The following is a 15,718-nucleotide window of genomic DNA, read 5'->3' as shown; positions in this document are numbered from 1 at the left end:
CAAGTGCCTCAAAAGGTTAAACGTCATGACCATACGCCCAGCAATTCTGATCTCCAGACCATCCTTCAACGGCACCCCACCCGGCATACATGTACACACACAGCTGACGGTCACGCACCATCCAAGTTCTGTCTCCACAGCCTGGCTCAGTCTCGGCATGCTGTCACATTCAAACAAACATCACTCAGGCAGCCAAAATCATTTTCAAAGCAATTGGATCTTTAAAGTCCCTTTTAAAAAAGGGGTGGTAAGGGCTTCGTTCATAACACGTAGCAAAACTTTAAATCTTCTTATCCTTTCACTCTGACTCACAGACAGCAACGTTGCTGAAATCTCCTTCCTTCCTTTCTCCAAGGGACTTTAAAATCCTCCCACGCCCCACGGCTTTGCTCTTTCTCCTCCACAGGCATCCTTCTCCAACAGACAAACACACACACACCTTCAGGGTCAGTTCTTTCTCTCTCCTTCCTGAAAGCAGCCTTCCAGACCTCCCCAATTTTGTCCCCCTGCTCATTACTCAGATTGGTTCACCACCGCAAAGGCCAGGCCCTGAGCTGGCCAGAGCGAGCTCCCCTCAACTAGGAAAGGCGGGGGAGCAGTAGGAGCGCCCCAGCTCGCTCTGCTGGTTTACGTTTGTTTATGTTTCCGATTTCGCCTCTTAATATTATTTTTAACGTGTGCTTTCCTGTCTCCACGTGGAAGGAATCAGCCAGCAGTCAGGCACAATGCCTTCTTTTTCTACCCTATCCACCCACAGCTCCAGTACCTCCTTCTGAGCTCCGAGCCCAAGGAGCACGCGAGACGCAGTGCGGGCGCCGCAGGCCTCAGAAGTGGGGCGGTGGCGTGGCAATGGGGGTGCCCGCCAGCCAAGGCAGGGGTTTGCATTGCTCGGAGCTCAGCTCTGGGGAGCAAATAAATTTTCGGCAGAAGATCAAAGGCAGGAACACTAGCAGAAAACAGCGGGGAAGCCTTGAAGCTGTAATATTCAGGGATAGACGAGACTTTTCCCAGTTCAGAGATGGGGGGAGAGTTTAAAGAGCAAGGACATAAATTATCAACTTGGCCCACTGGAGCAGGGCTGGGTTCAGCCCGTAACAGCACAAAGGCTGTCTGAGGAGGACTAGACACCCCGGACCAAAGCAAATGCCTCCCAAATGTTGTCTGTCTTTTATTAACTCATCACGATGTCACCCATGGCGAGGTCTCCTATGAGCAACGCCAACTGTAACTGGGTGGCCCGGGGCCAGCTCGCTCATCTTCCTTTCTGAGCGAAGCTCCGATGAGCCACGGGGAGGCTGGGGTGTGTGGGGAGCCACGTCCCCTGTGGACCAGATCAAACCGTGGAGTGTGTTTCTGGGCTTGGCCTCAGAACAGAATTTCTCCCAGGACATCAAACCCCCTTAGTTATTTTCGTCTCTCAGTCCAGCCAGAGGTCTGGAGAGTTGCTGGGGGTTTCGAGAGTTTCTCCGGACTCAGCACCACAGGGCTGTGGAAAATGCAGGCCAGATGGCCCCAGAGCGTACAAGGGTGGCTGACACATTTTCCTCTCACAGGAAAAGCCAAGTGGTTGTCTCTACGATGCGACTTGCAATTCATCAGCAAACGCTGTCAGCGCCTCCTTCACAATGGACCCAAATCCGACACTTCTCGCCACCTCCGCTGCCATCATCTTAGACTGAGCCACCATCCCCTCAGGTCTGTCTGCCTCGACTCAGAGCCAGCTTCAACGCATTCTCTACAGGCAGCCAGAGTGATCAATTTAGGACGGAAACCTGATGGCGTCACTCCCGGCTCACAATCCCCCAAAGGCATCCCTTCACACCTAAATGATGGCCCACAAGGTCCTGCGTTATCTGACCCCCCTCGAGCTCCCAGACCTCAAAAGCTTTCCCTCTCCTGCCTGCTTGCCCAACTCAAGCCACAGTGGCATCGCTGCTGTTCCTCAGGGCCTTTGCACTTGCTGTTTCTCCGCCCCGGCAGTCTTCTCCAGGTCTCCTTAGGGCTGGTTCACTGTCTTCATTTAGTTCTCTGCTCAAATGTCACCTCAGACAGGTCTTCCTCGACCACCTCACTTAAAGGACACCTCCCCACAACGTACCCCACTCTCCACCCCTCTCCCAGCTTTAGCTACTTTCATAGCACTTACCACTTAGCTGACACAAATATGAAAGCGTTCACTGGTTTCCTGGAACGTAAGCTCTGCTGTGCAAGGAATTGGTCTACTTTGTTTACTGCTGGATTCTCCATGTCTGGCACAATTTCCAGCACGTTACAGTCACTCAATAAATACTTGCTGGATGAATGAATGAACAAACGGATTCTTAGTTGATGATGGTACAATAAGTGGGATCACGACAGCCCCTCATGTGACACTTTTTCCACAGTTCTTTGACAGATGGCAAAGCATTTAAATAAATGAAAAGGAAGGAACTATTGACTTACCTTTATCCTCCTAACTCACCAGCAAGGAAGGGAGGGAGAGCTTAACCACACCCATTCAACAAATGCGGACACATTATTGTGGGATATTTGCTAAAGGGACTAATGAAACGTGATGGCTTGTCCAAGTTCACATTTGTAATCAAGAACCAAACTGAACCAGAACCCAGATTTCCAGACACTCTGTCCCATGTGCTTTCCACAGAGTTAGCAAGACTTCAACTTGCTAGAAAATCTACTCCATTTTGCTAGAAAATCTATTAATACCGTTAATCATATTAATATTTCAAAAATGTATGATCATCACAAAATATGCTGACAAGGCCCCATTTGATAAAATTCCACGTCTATTGGTGGCTTCGAAAATACCTCTTCTCGGTATTAGGACCAGCCTAATCTTATTCTCTCCATGAGGACACAGACAAACATACATAAAAAGGATATTAAAATGCTAAGTAGAAAATATACATGCTATCTAAAACCAACAGCCAGTATCAGAGCTATGAGGAAACCTCAGAGGAATTCCCATTAAAGACAGAACATGACTATTTATCAACATCCCGCTGGAACTCTATATCACCAATAACCAATTTAAAACATAATTAAATTTCATTCAAGAATTATCAACTTCCTAGGAATGCAGGGAATATACAGCCCTATGTGAAGAAGCCATTTACTGAGGGGACAGAGTGAAACTTAATGACAGGGAGAGATGACGTTCCTGGTGTCGAGAACTGTGACAGGTCTGAGATTTCTTACCTAGTTCCAGGAGCAACGCGAGACACCTGACATCCTAACTCCATTGAATCCTTCCAATGAAAAATCCTCTACAAGAGGGCGTTACAATTACGATTCCCCCGTCACGGAAGAGGCACAGATCAGAGAATTTCCCTAAATTCAGGTCGTTTTCACTTCCAGACCTGTCGAATTCCCACCAGTGCACCCAACCTCCTGTGGTGTGACGGATTTCTAAGGTGTCGACTCAGCGAGGCTGAACTTCACTTCCCAGAATTCACCTTCCCGCGTGTTCTGGTTAGGGGGTACCATTCACAGATGCTTGGGAGGTGTGGAGGGCAAAAGGGAAGCAGCAGCCACCTTGTAGCTCACGCACGCACGCGGTGGCTGACGTGTTGAGTCGCCTCACCAGCATGAAGCAGAGGCGAGGCTGCAACTGCTCCACCGGCCCCCAGACCCTCTTTCAGCTGCTTCCGCTCCTGGGCCGGGCGCGTGTGGTTCGCTCCATGAGAAAGGACCCGGCTCCTGTGGGACGCCCGTGCCACCAAGGGCAGGGGCCACTTAAGTCCATGCTCTTGGGGTTCCAGCCTGTGACCTTCCTTTCCTGACCCTGCCTGCCCTGTGGGCTTCAAGCTCCAGCATCAGACGTGGAGACAACAGCTTAACAGAGACTGCTCAACCAGCCCCACCATGGCATAAGACCAACTCCCTGTAAAAACTTTCTTTAAAAATGTATATATTTGTGTGTCTATGTGTATGTGTCTGAGTACATGTGTCTCCATGCACTGTGAGTGTCTATGAACGTGTCTGTCTACACGTGTCTCTGTGTACAGGTGCACGTGTGTCTCTGCCTCCTCGTGTGTACGTCTAAATGTACACATATCTCTCCACAACTACATCTGTCTCACCTGCTTCGGCTTCTCCGGTTGCAGCCTGGCTGATACAGGTGCTAAGGCGCCCCTCACCAGAAGTCCCCCGAAGAATGGGCAGTGGTGGAAGTGGGGGGTGTCACGAGAGAAGGTGGAGATGGGATGTTGAAGGCTGGGGGCGTAGAAAGCAGTAGAGAGTGGGGTCTGCCCCCTGTCCCTCTGTGCTACCACACTGAAGGAAAAAGAGTTTCTGAGTCCCCTCTATGTCCATGCCACTGCTGACACAGGTGTTGAAGCCGAAGGGCCCATCCTGGTCACCACCGCACATGCCTCAATGGGGCCCCCAAGCAGAGGTAGGCACATACAGAGGGGTCTCCATCAGTACTGCTGGCTGCCGGGCTGACCCCGCCCTAGCCGACACCCAGCTAGGCCCCTCTGAGAGCTATGAAAAGGCTGCTTCTGGAGACCCATGGTGGTGGCCCCAGGGCCCTGGCCCCGACTCACCTCTGGAATTTCCTGCCATGGGAGGCTGCTCACAGGCACCGAGGGGAGTGTAGAGCCCCTGTTTGAATGAGTGCCTGGGCGGCCCTGAGCAGACCCTGCAGATACCCTAGGGCAGGCCCAAGCCCCTAAGATCTGCAGCTCTGAATTCTCCCCTCCAGAGAGCCCAGCTCCAAAGAAATAAAAGGGAGGGAGCGGGGCAGTGGAGGGCTTACCCCATACGTGCACGCCTAACAAAGCAGGGCTGGGGGAGGGCTGTGGAATCACACACCCCAGGTCAAGTTCCAGCTCTGCACACACTACCCCGAGTGACCTCGAGCAAGTTCTCTCCGAATTCCTCACCTTTAAAAAGTGTAGAATAGATACCTTACAACTCAGGGTTGAGGAGATGGTTAAAATTTTAAATTTTTTAAAAAAGATAAAGTATAATAGGGGCCAGCCCCGTGGTTGAGTGGTTAAGTTTGTGTGCTCAGCTTCAGCAGCCCAGGGGGTTCCCCAGTTCAGACCCCAGGCATGGACCTAGCACTGCTCCTCAAGCCATGCTGTGGCGGCGTCCCACATAGAAGAATTAGAATGACCTACAACTAGGATTCACAACTATGTACTGGGGCTTTGGGGAGAAAAAAAAAAAGAGAGAGGAAGATTGGCAACAGATGTTACCTCAGGGCCAATCTTCTTCACCAAAAATAAATAAATAAATAAAAATAAATAAATCTTAGTTATTTTTGTTAAGATTATCACTCTTCAGAATAATTTTGTCACAGCTCACAGTGGTGAGTCAGTAAGCACATCTAAAGAAACAAGGATGGAGTATACTATAAAGTTGTATAGTAGTTACCAAAATAACTACCAGAACTAAAAGCCGATTGGAAACCTTTTAAACTATCTGAAGAAACACAAAATAAAGTCAATAAAACAGACTATATAGTAAGCATATAGCAAGTAATTACATATTTTTAAAGGTTTAAAAAAGAGGAAACAACACAAAAGGAGAGCACTAAAACCAATCATAATTCCTATAGAAAAAGATTCACAGATGTCCGCAATATACTCCAAACTTAGACAAATTTTATTATTTTCTTTAATTGCATGCAACCTTGATCAAGGAGTACAGTTCCACAGGCAGGCGTCTGAACTCACTGGGTTCAGACAAGAATAATAGAGTGGGTACTAGAAGCTGAATTGTGCCCCTTCCCTAATTCATGTGTTGAAGTGCTAACCCCAGGACCTCAGAATGTGACAGTATTTGGAGAGAGGGGCTTTAAAGAGGGAATTAAGTTAAAATGAAGTCACTAGAGTGGGCCCTGATCCAACATGACTGGTGTCCTCATAAGAAGAGATCAGGACCCAGACGCACACAGAGGGAAGAGGGCGTGAAGTCACAGCGAGAAGACAGCCATCCACAGCCAAGGAGAGAGGCCTCAGAAGGAACCGACGCTGCCACCACTTTGATCTCGAACTTCCGGCCTCCAGAACTGTGAGAAAATCAACTGTTCAAGCGCCCCCATCTGTGCGACTCTGTTTGGGCCGCCCGGGCAAGCTCATCCAGTGCCGGTCGGGCTCCACAGACAAAAGGGGCGTCGAGGTCAGGGTTGCTGTACATGGAAGAAAAACGAGCCAACAAGGAGGCGGTGCAGAGAGGCCCAGCCCCGTCCCCGCCCGACCTGACCTGCCCATGGCTGAGAAGGGGTGCGGTGGGCTCCACCCTCCAGCTGCCTGGAGGAAGCAGGCGGTGCTCTGGGAGCGGCAGCCCCTCGGCCCACTCGAGAGGTGATCATGGGTGCCTCTCACAGCTCCAAGGACTCCCAGGGCCGCGGGCAGCTGGTGATTGGTTCCATTCTGGGGTCCTGTTCCAAACTGATGAATCTGCCACTGGGCCCACCTGCACCCCTCACTGTCCCTAACAGAGCCAGCAATGGGTCCTCACCACGGCTGCCAAAGTGCCCCCAAAAGGGGCCCAGGAGGACAGACGAACCTCTGCCTATCCGCTAGTGCCGGACCCAGGGGCACCGTCCCCCAGTGGAAGAGAATGACTCCCACCAGAGCATTCCATGGACACACTTTGGGGGCCCTGGGTCCATCAGACCAGAGTGAATGCCGTGCACAGCTGTGAGATCAGCCCAAAGCGGCCCATCTCTGCAGAACCCCGAATACCAGGTAAGGAAATGTCTGGGAAATGTCGCTGTAAATCAACATCCTTGGAACTGAATTTCTAAGAAAACGTATAATCTTTCTTTAAGCTAGAAGAAAATCATACGGCTGACACAACTGGCCAGATCAACAGCTCCTGCCTGCTCCTGACCACAATCCTCTGGAAACCAAACCCCTAATCAGAGACGGCCACCTTGGTGAGGAAGTGGGGAGAGCCCAGACAGAAGCCACCTGGTACCAAAGATCATGAATGTTTTCCGGAGATGCACAGCCAGGTCCCAAAAAGCAGTTCTAAGCTATGGCCAAGACACTCCACCAAGATGATGCAAGAAAGGCTAGTTCCCCCAGGCAGAGCGTGGAAGACCCACAGAAAACCCACAGCCTATCGCTGGCCAAGCCTTGCTCCGCTCAAGCCTGCGAGCACCTGGTGTCCGGGGTGCCTGCCAGGGGCCCGAGGACAAGCACTGGTAGGGAGCTCAAAAACACTCCCAAGGGAAAGCGAACAATGTCTGTGCATCAGAGAAGCACTGGGAAGGGTGTGTACACAGAAGGAACAACAGGACCCCGAGGTTCCTCTGGAGCGAGTCATGCCCAGCTTAGTCTAAGTGAAAGGTACTCAGGGAAACTTGGGCAGTGTTTAAGACCAGAAGGGGTCCCCCTCCCACCATTAGAAAAGTCAGTTAAGGGAGGAGGCAGCAGAGGCGTGGAAGAAAGTTTCAAGGCCGTAGACCCAGACGCCGAAGCCCCGCCCAGGCCCTGATGGTCTCTCACTCTCACATACTCAGCACTGAGGCTGAGCAGCACCGTGGCCCCCAGGACCAAGCTGAGGGGCCACAGGTACAGCAGCCCAACCTGTGGCCTGATCCTGGTGTGGGGAAGAGAGGTACCAGGGGGTCCTCTGTGCCTGCCAGGGTACCACCACACCGGCTGCTGGGCAGCCAGGGAGTCAGCACCTGGGGAGAGGGGGCAGCTAGGCCTTCTAAGACCCCCCAGAAATGAAGGCCACTTCCCAGCCCTCAAAGGGTGTAATGCTGGAGCAAAGCCCTGGGCTCGGTGAAGTGGAGAGGCACATTATTTCGTCTCTATGGGGGCAAGGACAACTGCCTCAAAGATGAGAGCTTACCCCTGCTGGTCCAAAGCCAGGATCATCCTACAAATGGTCCAGAGCGTGAGCCCCAGGCCCTTTGAACCTGCAGCCCCTTCTCACAGAAGCCTGGAGCCTGCACCCACCAGTTCCTCAGGGACATGGTGACCATACAGGACAAATTCAGAAACTGCACCCACACACGCGCAAAGAGTTGTGGCAAAGGAGGCACCTGGAACCCCCTCAACTCGGGAAGTTCACTTACAAAAGTGCCCCCACACAGCTGCAACAAAGTATCACGGTGTCCTAAACGTTAGGAACTGAGTTTGATAAATCCAGGTTTATACGGTATTTGTAACCAAATAATGTATTTGTGACCAAAACTAGTGTTAAATGGAAAATATGGATAGGAAATGGCCTGTTTTTGTCCTTTACAGCCCTGTGCCCACCTCCCAAGGGCAACCCTAGAAAAGAGGCCCCAGAGAGAACCCTGGGAACGGGTCCTGGCCAAGGCTGCAGAATTGTCACTGATCGTCACATCCTTCTTCACAAAGCAAAATGCTCCAGAGCCTCGCAACTCAACGTGTGGACCGCAGACCAGCGTCACAGGGAACCTGCCAGAAATGCAGATTCCCAGGCGCTCGGGGTGCCTCCAGGCCCGGTTGGCTTTGAGGCACCGCGGCTGGAAACTGACAGCCTCAGGATGAAACGGTCTCCACCGCAGTCAAGGCGAACAGCTTCAAGACATTCCTCTTCCTGCCGCGAGACAATAAAAATTCCTTCTTTTAGGACCTGCTATTTTAGAATTTATGCTCCTTCGGGCACGCTAAATTGAGATTTACCCATTAAGTCAAGAATTTCGATAAGGAGGAAGACAAAAGGCCCTCTTCCCATGCTTACTCACGCGGTTCACTTTTGTTTGGGGTTTTATTTTAATGTGTTAACAGCAAAATATTTCTCCATTCCTCCCCAATTAGCTTTAAAACATTTTAAGGTATTTTGTTCATCCTATTTGCACCAGATCCACTATGTGCCTGGTTTTTGGCTTACGAATAAATAGGTGTTTTCACACATCCAGGCAAAGCCATAGAGTGGGGTTTGGCGGTGGGGGCGGGGGGTGGTATGTGTCCATGTGTTTAATCACAGAGGAGTGGAAAACACACAACTGCTTCTGAAACTTGGCCAACACCTTCTCACAACCTCAATTAAGTGGATTTTTAAAACACTCAGACAAAAAGAAACTTCCGAAAGTTTCTGTAGATGGTTTTCGACCCCATTTAAAGTCACAGGAATATCTTTCCTCATACAGCTCAAAGTGCGACTCTAGGACCAGCCAAGAGGGGTAAGTTTCTCACACACACATCAATACAGAAAATAAACCTGTGAAAACACACTGGGCACAGATGGGAGCGGGGGCACACGGCCACAGCCGTTCCTCTCTCTCAGCCGGAGACCCAACCATGGTATTATGGAAGCTTGCGAAAGCCAAGCTCCAACTCTCGTACTAACACATTTCTTTAAAAAATAATAATAATAATCAAAGAAGCTTTATCTATATTTCAAAACGAGTGTGAACACTGCCAAGAGCTCATCATAAAGGAGTGCAGAACACCAGGTCATAAGGTCTGAATGCTCAGTCTGTCCCTCACTAACCGCCACTTCCCAGCCTGAAGCAAATCACAGATTCGGGGCCTCCCGCGGGCTCGGCTGTGAAATCAGGATGGAGGGCGGAGCGAGGGCTCGCCCAGGCTCAAGGACCGCCGTGAGGACCGGGTACCTCCCACGCGTGAGCACATCTGCTAACCTGTGAAGCTTGCACAGACCTTCCATCGCCTAGAATGGGCATTTCTGACGGAGGGGCTCGGGGAAGAGGGAGTCGGGACCAACTGTTTTTTAACTTCTCCATTGCGTTTTGGTGCTGGGGTCACTTTTCTGGGGAGTGGCATTGTTGGTTTGGGTTAACCCAGCCCATTCTTGACCCGATCACTCAGATGACCCTTTACTGCTGGTCAAGGATCACCGTGGGGGGGTCCTCTCTCAGGATGCTGCATCCCTCAGGGGCCTGGATGACACCACTGGCCTGGATGAAGCCACAGCCAACTTCTTGCTCCAGAAGGTTGGCACACGGCACATCAGCTTCAACAGAAGAGGGTCTATTTTCAAGGGCATATTAATATCCCACCTCAGAATTTTAAGAGACTGCAGCCAAGCAATGAAGACACCAAGTTATATTTTTGCATCCTTCTATAAATGGCATTTAAGGATTAGATGTGAAGGAGCTAGGAATAGTCTGGCAGTTCCTCAAAAAGTTAAGCATAGGGGGCCGGCCTGGTGGCATAGTGGTTAAGTTAGTGTGCTCCGCCTCTGCAGCCCACGGTTCACAGGTTCAGATCCCAGGCACAGACCTACACACCGCTCATCAAGCCATGCTGTGGAAGTATCCCACAGACAAAACAGAGGAAGACTGGCACAGATGTCAGCTCAACAACAATCGTCCTCAAGCAAAAAGAGAAAGACTGGTAACAGATGTTAGCTCAAGGCCAATCTTCCTCACCAAAAAAAAAAAAAAAAAGAAAAAAGAAAGAGTCAAGCATAGAGTTACCATGTGACCCAGCAATTCCACTCCTGAGTATATAACCAAGAGAAATGAAAACATGTCCACACAAAAACTTGTACACAAATGTTCATAGCAACATTATAGATAATAGCTAAAAAGTGAAAACAACCCAGATGTCCATCAACTGATGAATGGATAAATGTGTTCTGGCCATACAATGGAATACTATTCAGCCATAAAAAGGAATGAAGTCCTGATACACGTCACAACATGGATGAACACTGGAAACATCATGCTAAGTGAAAGAAACCAGACACAAAAGACTACAGAGTGTATGATTCCATTTCTTTGAAATGCCTAGAATAGGCAAATCCATAGAGACAGGAAGGAGATCAATGGTTGCTGGGGGGGGGGGGGGGAGGGGGAGTGAGTGTTAACGGGTATGGGGTTTCTTTTTGGGGTGATAAAAATGTTCTAGAATTAAATAGTGAATATACACTGAATTCTAGACTTTCAAAGGTGAGTTCTGTGTTATGTGAATTATATCACAATAAAAATATATATATTAGAAAGACAAAGAGGTAGGAAGAGTCATTAACTAAGTAAGACTTCAAAGGAGAGCCCTAACAGGGGTCCGGCACTAACACCCAAGAGAATGTCAGCTGTGACATATATAGTCGATTCCCTATCACCCTCAAACCCCAAACCCCACACACTCCTCTGCATCTTTTCACTTCTTCTCTCCTTTCTCCCTCCCCTTCCATCTTGTCACCCTCCTTTCTCTCCCTTCTCTATTTTCCTTCTCTTTCCTTTCTTTCTCTCCCTTAACTGATTAAGTCCTCAAGGAAAAAAAAAGAGTAATTGAATGCTTCTGTTGTAGTGGGACTTTTAACAACAAACAACTTCTCTCCTTTCAGACAGCAGCTGCTCTATCCCCGCCCGCGGGAGGCAGCACACTACAGATGTGCAGAGCTGAGTTGGGAGGGAGGCTGTTAGGTTTAAATCCAGGCGCCGTCACTGTGTGACTGTGGACAAGTCACTCTACTTCTGTGCCTCAGTTTCCTCACCTGTAAAATGGGGATAATGGAACCTACCTCATGAAGTCACTGTTAGGATTAAAAGAGTTAGAACGTCTGACACATAGCATGTGTTTTATAAGCATCTGATAAAAGAAAACAAAAGAAAGAAACCTGTGGCCTCAGGCTGGTGCTGAGGTTCCCCAGTTCTGACTTATAAGACTTCCTGATGTAATTTTTTTTTTTTTTTTTGCTGAGGAAGATTCGCCCCGAGCTAACATCTCTGTCAATCTTTCTCTATTTTGTATGTGGGTTGTCACCACAGCATGGCTGACAAGTGGTGTAAGTCTGTGCCTGGGATCCAAACCAGTGAACCCAGGCTGCCGAAGCAGAGTGCACTAAACTTGACCAATATGCCACAGGGCCAGCCCCTGTAAAACTTATTTTAAAGATTGTTTCCTTGAGCCAGTGCTGATGGCCTAGTGGTTAAAGTTCAGTGCACTCCCCTTTGGCAGCCTGGGTTCCAGGGTTTGGTTCCTGGGTGTGGAACCACACCATCCATCTGTCGGTAGCCACACTGTGGTGGCGACTCACATAGAAGAAGTAGAAGGACTTACAACTAGAATACACAACTACATACTGGGGCTTTGGGAAGCGGGAAAAAAAAGAGAGAGGAAGATTGGCAACAGATGTTAGCTCATGGTGAATCTTTCCCAGCAAAAAAAAAAAAATTGTTTTCTAACTGCAAAACTAACACATGTTCATTGTTCCTTAGTGATATTTTGCCTTATTAAATATTCTTCTACATCATTTAATGGTAGCATAGCATTTGATTATGGGGTGATACTATATATGCATTTGAAATAAAATCTTCCCGTGACATTTTACTTACAACACTCTTTTTCTTACCCCTTGGCTGAGAAGACAAGAGAGATCATCACTGTCTTCCAGGAGAGAAGGAAAAGAGAGCCAGGACTTTCAGTTGCAAGTGGCAGAAATCCAATCTACAAATTTAAACCGAAAGGGTAGGGTGGGGGGATTTATGAGCTTGTAACACTGAGTGGAGTTCAGGGCTGACTGGTTCAAGGGGCTCACTCATTGTGAACAGGGTGCCATCTCTCGCCTCCGACTGGCTATCCTCTCCAGGTGGACTCTCCTCAGTTAGGGGGCAGTTGGTAACTTCCTCCCAGCTTAGCAACCTACCTTAATTGACAAGTCCCACCAGAAGGGGAGGGGGGGTTCCCCCAAAATGACAGATGGGACATCATGATAGGCAGATCAAAACAAAAGCTAAATCAGTTTACTTTGAAAAGCAATCAACTCCCCCAAGAGGATTTTATTGGGAAACTACTGTGCACTCAGCATCGGCTAATGCCTTCTGGGGGAATACAGGATTAATAATAGCACCCTGAGTTTCTATAATAACACTTCCCAGTGAGGAGCTGATTTCACATACATTCATCTCTTAACAATGACAACCCCCAGTATCATTAGCTTAATTTTCACACATGATAAAATAAGGCCCACCTAGACAAGGCAACTCATTCAAGGTCACACAGCCGAGATGAGAACCCAAGTATATGGACCCCAAATCTTAGTGCTTCATACATCACTGCACAGGGTACAAAAGACCCTGCTAAAAATCGCAGAAGAGAGAGACACAGTCCCTGCCTCCAAGGACCTCTCCATCTCATCTCATCCGCCTAAAACCTGCCCGTTGAGGGCGGTCCCTGAGGTGCTCCCTCCCAAGGAAGCAAGGCTCCAGGAGTCGGGTGATCAGCCAGATTTCCTGGAGCGGGGCCTTGGGGGATGGAAGGACAAGGCGAGGAGAGCCAAACAGGCCAAAGCAGGGCACAAATGGCAAAGCGGCCACCTGTAGACTTCGTCAGAAGGTTCCCATGAGAAATCAGTAGGAAAAAAAGATAATTAGATAAGAAAATCTATGAACCACTGTTCTAAATCATTTACATGTACTAACTCCTACATTTAATTCTCCCAAAAATGCTATGAAACGAGTCCCATTATTATGCCCATTTTACAGATGAGGAAACTGATGCATCAAGGGGTCTGAAAAGCTTGCCACAGGCCAGAGGGACCGAGCCAGGATTCAAACCCAGCTGGATCCCCTTGGGTTCCCTGTGCTCTTAACTACTGCCCCATGCTGCCTATAGGAGATGCTCCAAGCCAGCCAGAAGACATCTTCCTTCCAGCTGAAAAGAGACATTCGCGGCACTGTGTCCCAGGGAGACCTGCCCTGGAGAAACGATTTATAAAGGTGGAGCCACCATCAACCCCATCTGCATGCATGCACACACACACACACACACTCACAGAACCCAGCTCCACAATGCATCGTGGGAATCTCTACTCCTAAGTCCCACAGCACTAGTAACTCTTCAAGATGAGAAAGAAAGCATTTCACTAGAAGTCTTCCTCTCTCTCCACCTCCTTTCCACCAACACTCTTCCTTCTGACACCCATGCCCTCAAGCTCTCTCCTAACTCCGCCCTATTCAGACCCTGAAGGTCCTAGTAAACTTACTTATACTAACCTGTAAATGACTGTTGAGCTTCCAATAGCTGCCTCTGTGACAAACGGCCAGCCTCCCAACAAGCTAACTCCAGGCAGTTTCCTTGAGGATCAGGATCAGTTTGGATCATGGCTTCCCTCCCATTTTCTCTTCTCTGGTGGTACCACACTCTTCTCTTCCTCCCACCCCGACCCCAAAACTGCTCCACTTAGGCCTTTGGGACAGTGTCAGAGAACCAGGAGGTTAAACCATAACGCGGTGGTCTCAACTCTCGCTACCCACTAGAAACACCCAGGGAGCTTTAAAAATCTGCTAACGCCAAGGCCCAACCTCCAGGGGATGCTGGTTTAATTCATGGGGCCCAAGCAATGGTATCTTTAACAATAACAACCATATTACTCGATTACACCGACTGCCTGGTTTCTCTGTGCTCAGCGTTCTTTTTAGGTTTATGTCTATTTACCCATTTGAACCGCAACACAACCCTATGAGGTAGATGGTATACGAGTCCCATTTTCAGATAAGAAATCTGAGACACAGAGAGGTTAAGTAATCTACCCACAGTCTCACAGCTAGGAAGTGGCCGAAGAACCCAGCGCCCTGGCTCCAGAGTCTACACTCTGAACCACCGTCTACACTGCCACGGATGAGCACCACATCGCCAGGAGTCAAGCTCCCAGGGAATAACCTCTCCCCCACCAGCAACTGGCTTAAGCTCAGCCCATTCCACAGCCCTCTGCTCCCAGCCATTGTACCTCCTTCCCTGGCCCACGAGCCCGCCCAGAGCCTGGACTCCACCTCTGACCTGGCTGCTTCTCCACCTCCGAGCCGACTCTTCCTTCCTGCCTGGCACATCCGTGCCCCTTTGGTCCTCGATGCCGTTTCCACGGTCAGCAGATTTCTCTGTGTTTTCACCCTGGGGAGCTCATTCTGGCTTCTCCCGCCTCCTGAACCCAGTCCCGCTAGGGCGCCTCTGCCCCCCCGAGCGCCCCTCTCCCACCGCTTCCCCACCGAAGCCAGGCAGCGGAAGGGTCTCCGAGTTCAGGAGCTGCACCCATGTCTGAATTTGAATTCTGATCAGTTCTGAGCCCAAGGCTCCCTTCCAAACTCTCCAGAGGAAATATTTTTGCACTTTAACACGGGATAAAGGTCCGGAAACACCTCCGGGCTACTCTCCGCTTGTCAGGGTCTACCCCGGCCCACTCCTGCCTGCTCCCTGCCCCAAAGGGTGACCTGTATCGACTGCACCCAAGGACGCCCCTGCGCTCTGGCTTCCAGGGGACTTCAGCCAATGGGAGATCCAGGGTGGAGGTGAGAGTTCAGGAGGACGGGGGCCGGGGCCCTGGCACCAGCTCCCTCTCTGCGGGCTGTCGGCGGGCTGTGACTCCCTCCAGCTCCACATCTCTCTCCAGTTTCCATCACTGCTCCCCCGCTTTGCCTCCCCTGGGCATGCTTCACCAGCCCCCAACACATCTCTGTAAATGCTCCATTCTTTAAATTCCCCACCAGCTCTATGATTCCCCTCCGGCCCCTATGGATACACCCTCCAATGGTGCAATTCGGACCTGACGGCCGGAGGACACTCTCTCTGGGAGGCCTGGGGCATCACGACATTTTGGTGACCACCTCCCCTAACCAGTAGCTCCTTCACAAAATGACACCTGAAAAGAAACAGAAAGCTAAGGGAGGACTTGGGTGACCTCACTTTGCTCCCTACCCAGCCCGTTCCTCACAGCGAGGCCACATGTGCCCAGCTGCAGGACCAGACGACAGGACCCCAGGGAGAAGGAGGAAACACCCAGAGACTAGGGCCTCCGGGGGGTGGGGATGGCGCCC

The 15,718-nt window shown here is 50.0% G+C and overlaps 1 protein-coding gene across 2 annotated transcripts in view; it reads right to left on the bottom strand.

Annotated features, from left to right (window-relative positions):
- The window catches only part of GAS7 (growth arrest specific 7), a 218,192-nt gene that overhangs the window by 169,036 nt on the left and 33,438 nt on the right, over positions 1-15,718 (bottom strand). Inside the window, exon 1 of one of the 2 annotated variants that reach the window (XM_046674962.1) lies at positions 14,688-14,797. The exons of the other annotated variant lie outside the window; for it this stretch is intronic. The gene's annotated coding sequence lies outside the window, so the exon portion shown is untranslated. Of the gene's footprint in view, positions 1-14,687; positions 14,798-15,718 lie in introns of those variants that run through there. 2 annotated transcript variants of the gene reach the window in all.

Source organism: Equus quagga, chromosome 11, assembly GCF_021613505.1.
Source record: "Equus quagga isolate Etosha38 chromosome 11, UCLA_HA_Equagga_1.0, whole genome shotgun sequence".
Lineage (NCBI taxonomy): Eukaryota > Metazoa > Chordata > Mammalia > Perissodactyla > Equidae > Equus > Equus quagga.
The sequence above is the reverse complement of the archived record's forward strand: the minus strand, read 5'-3'. Positions and strand labels throughout refer to the sequence as shown.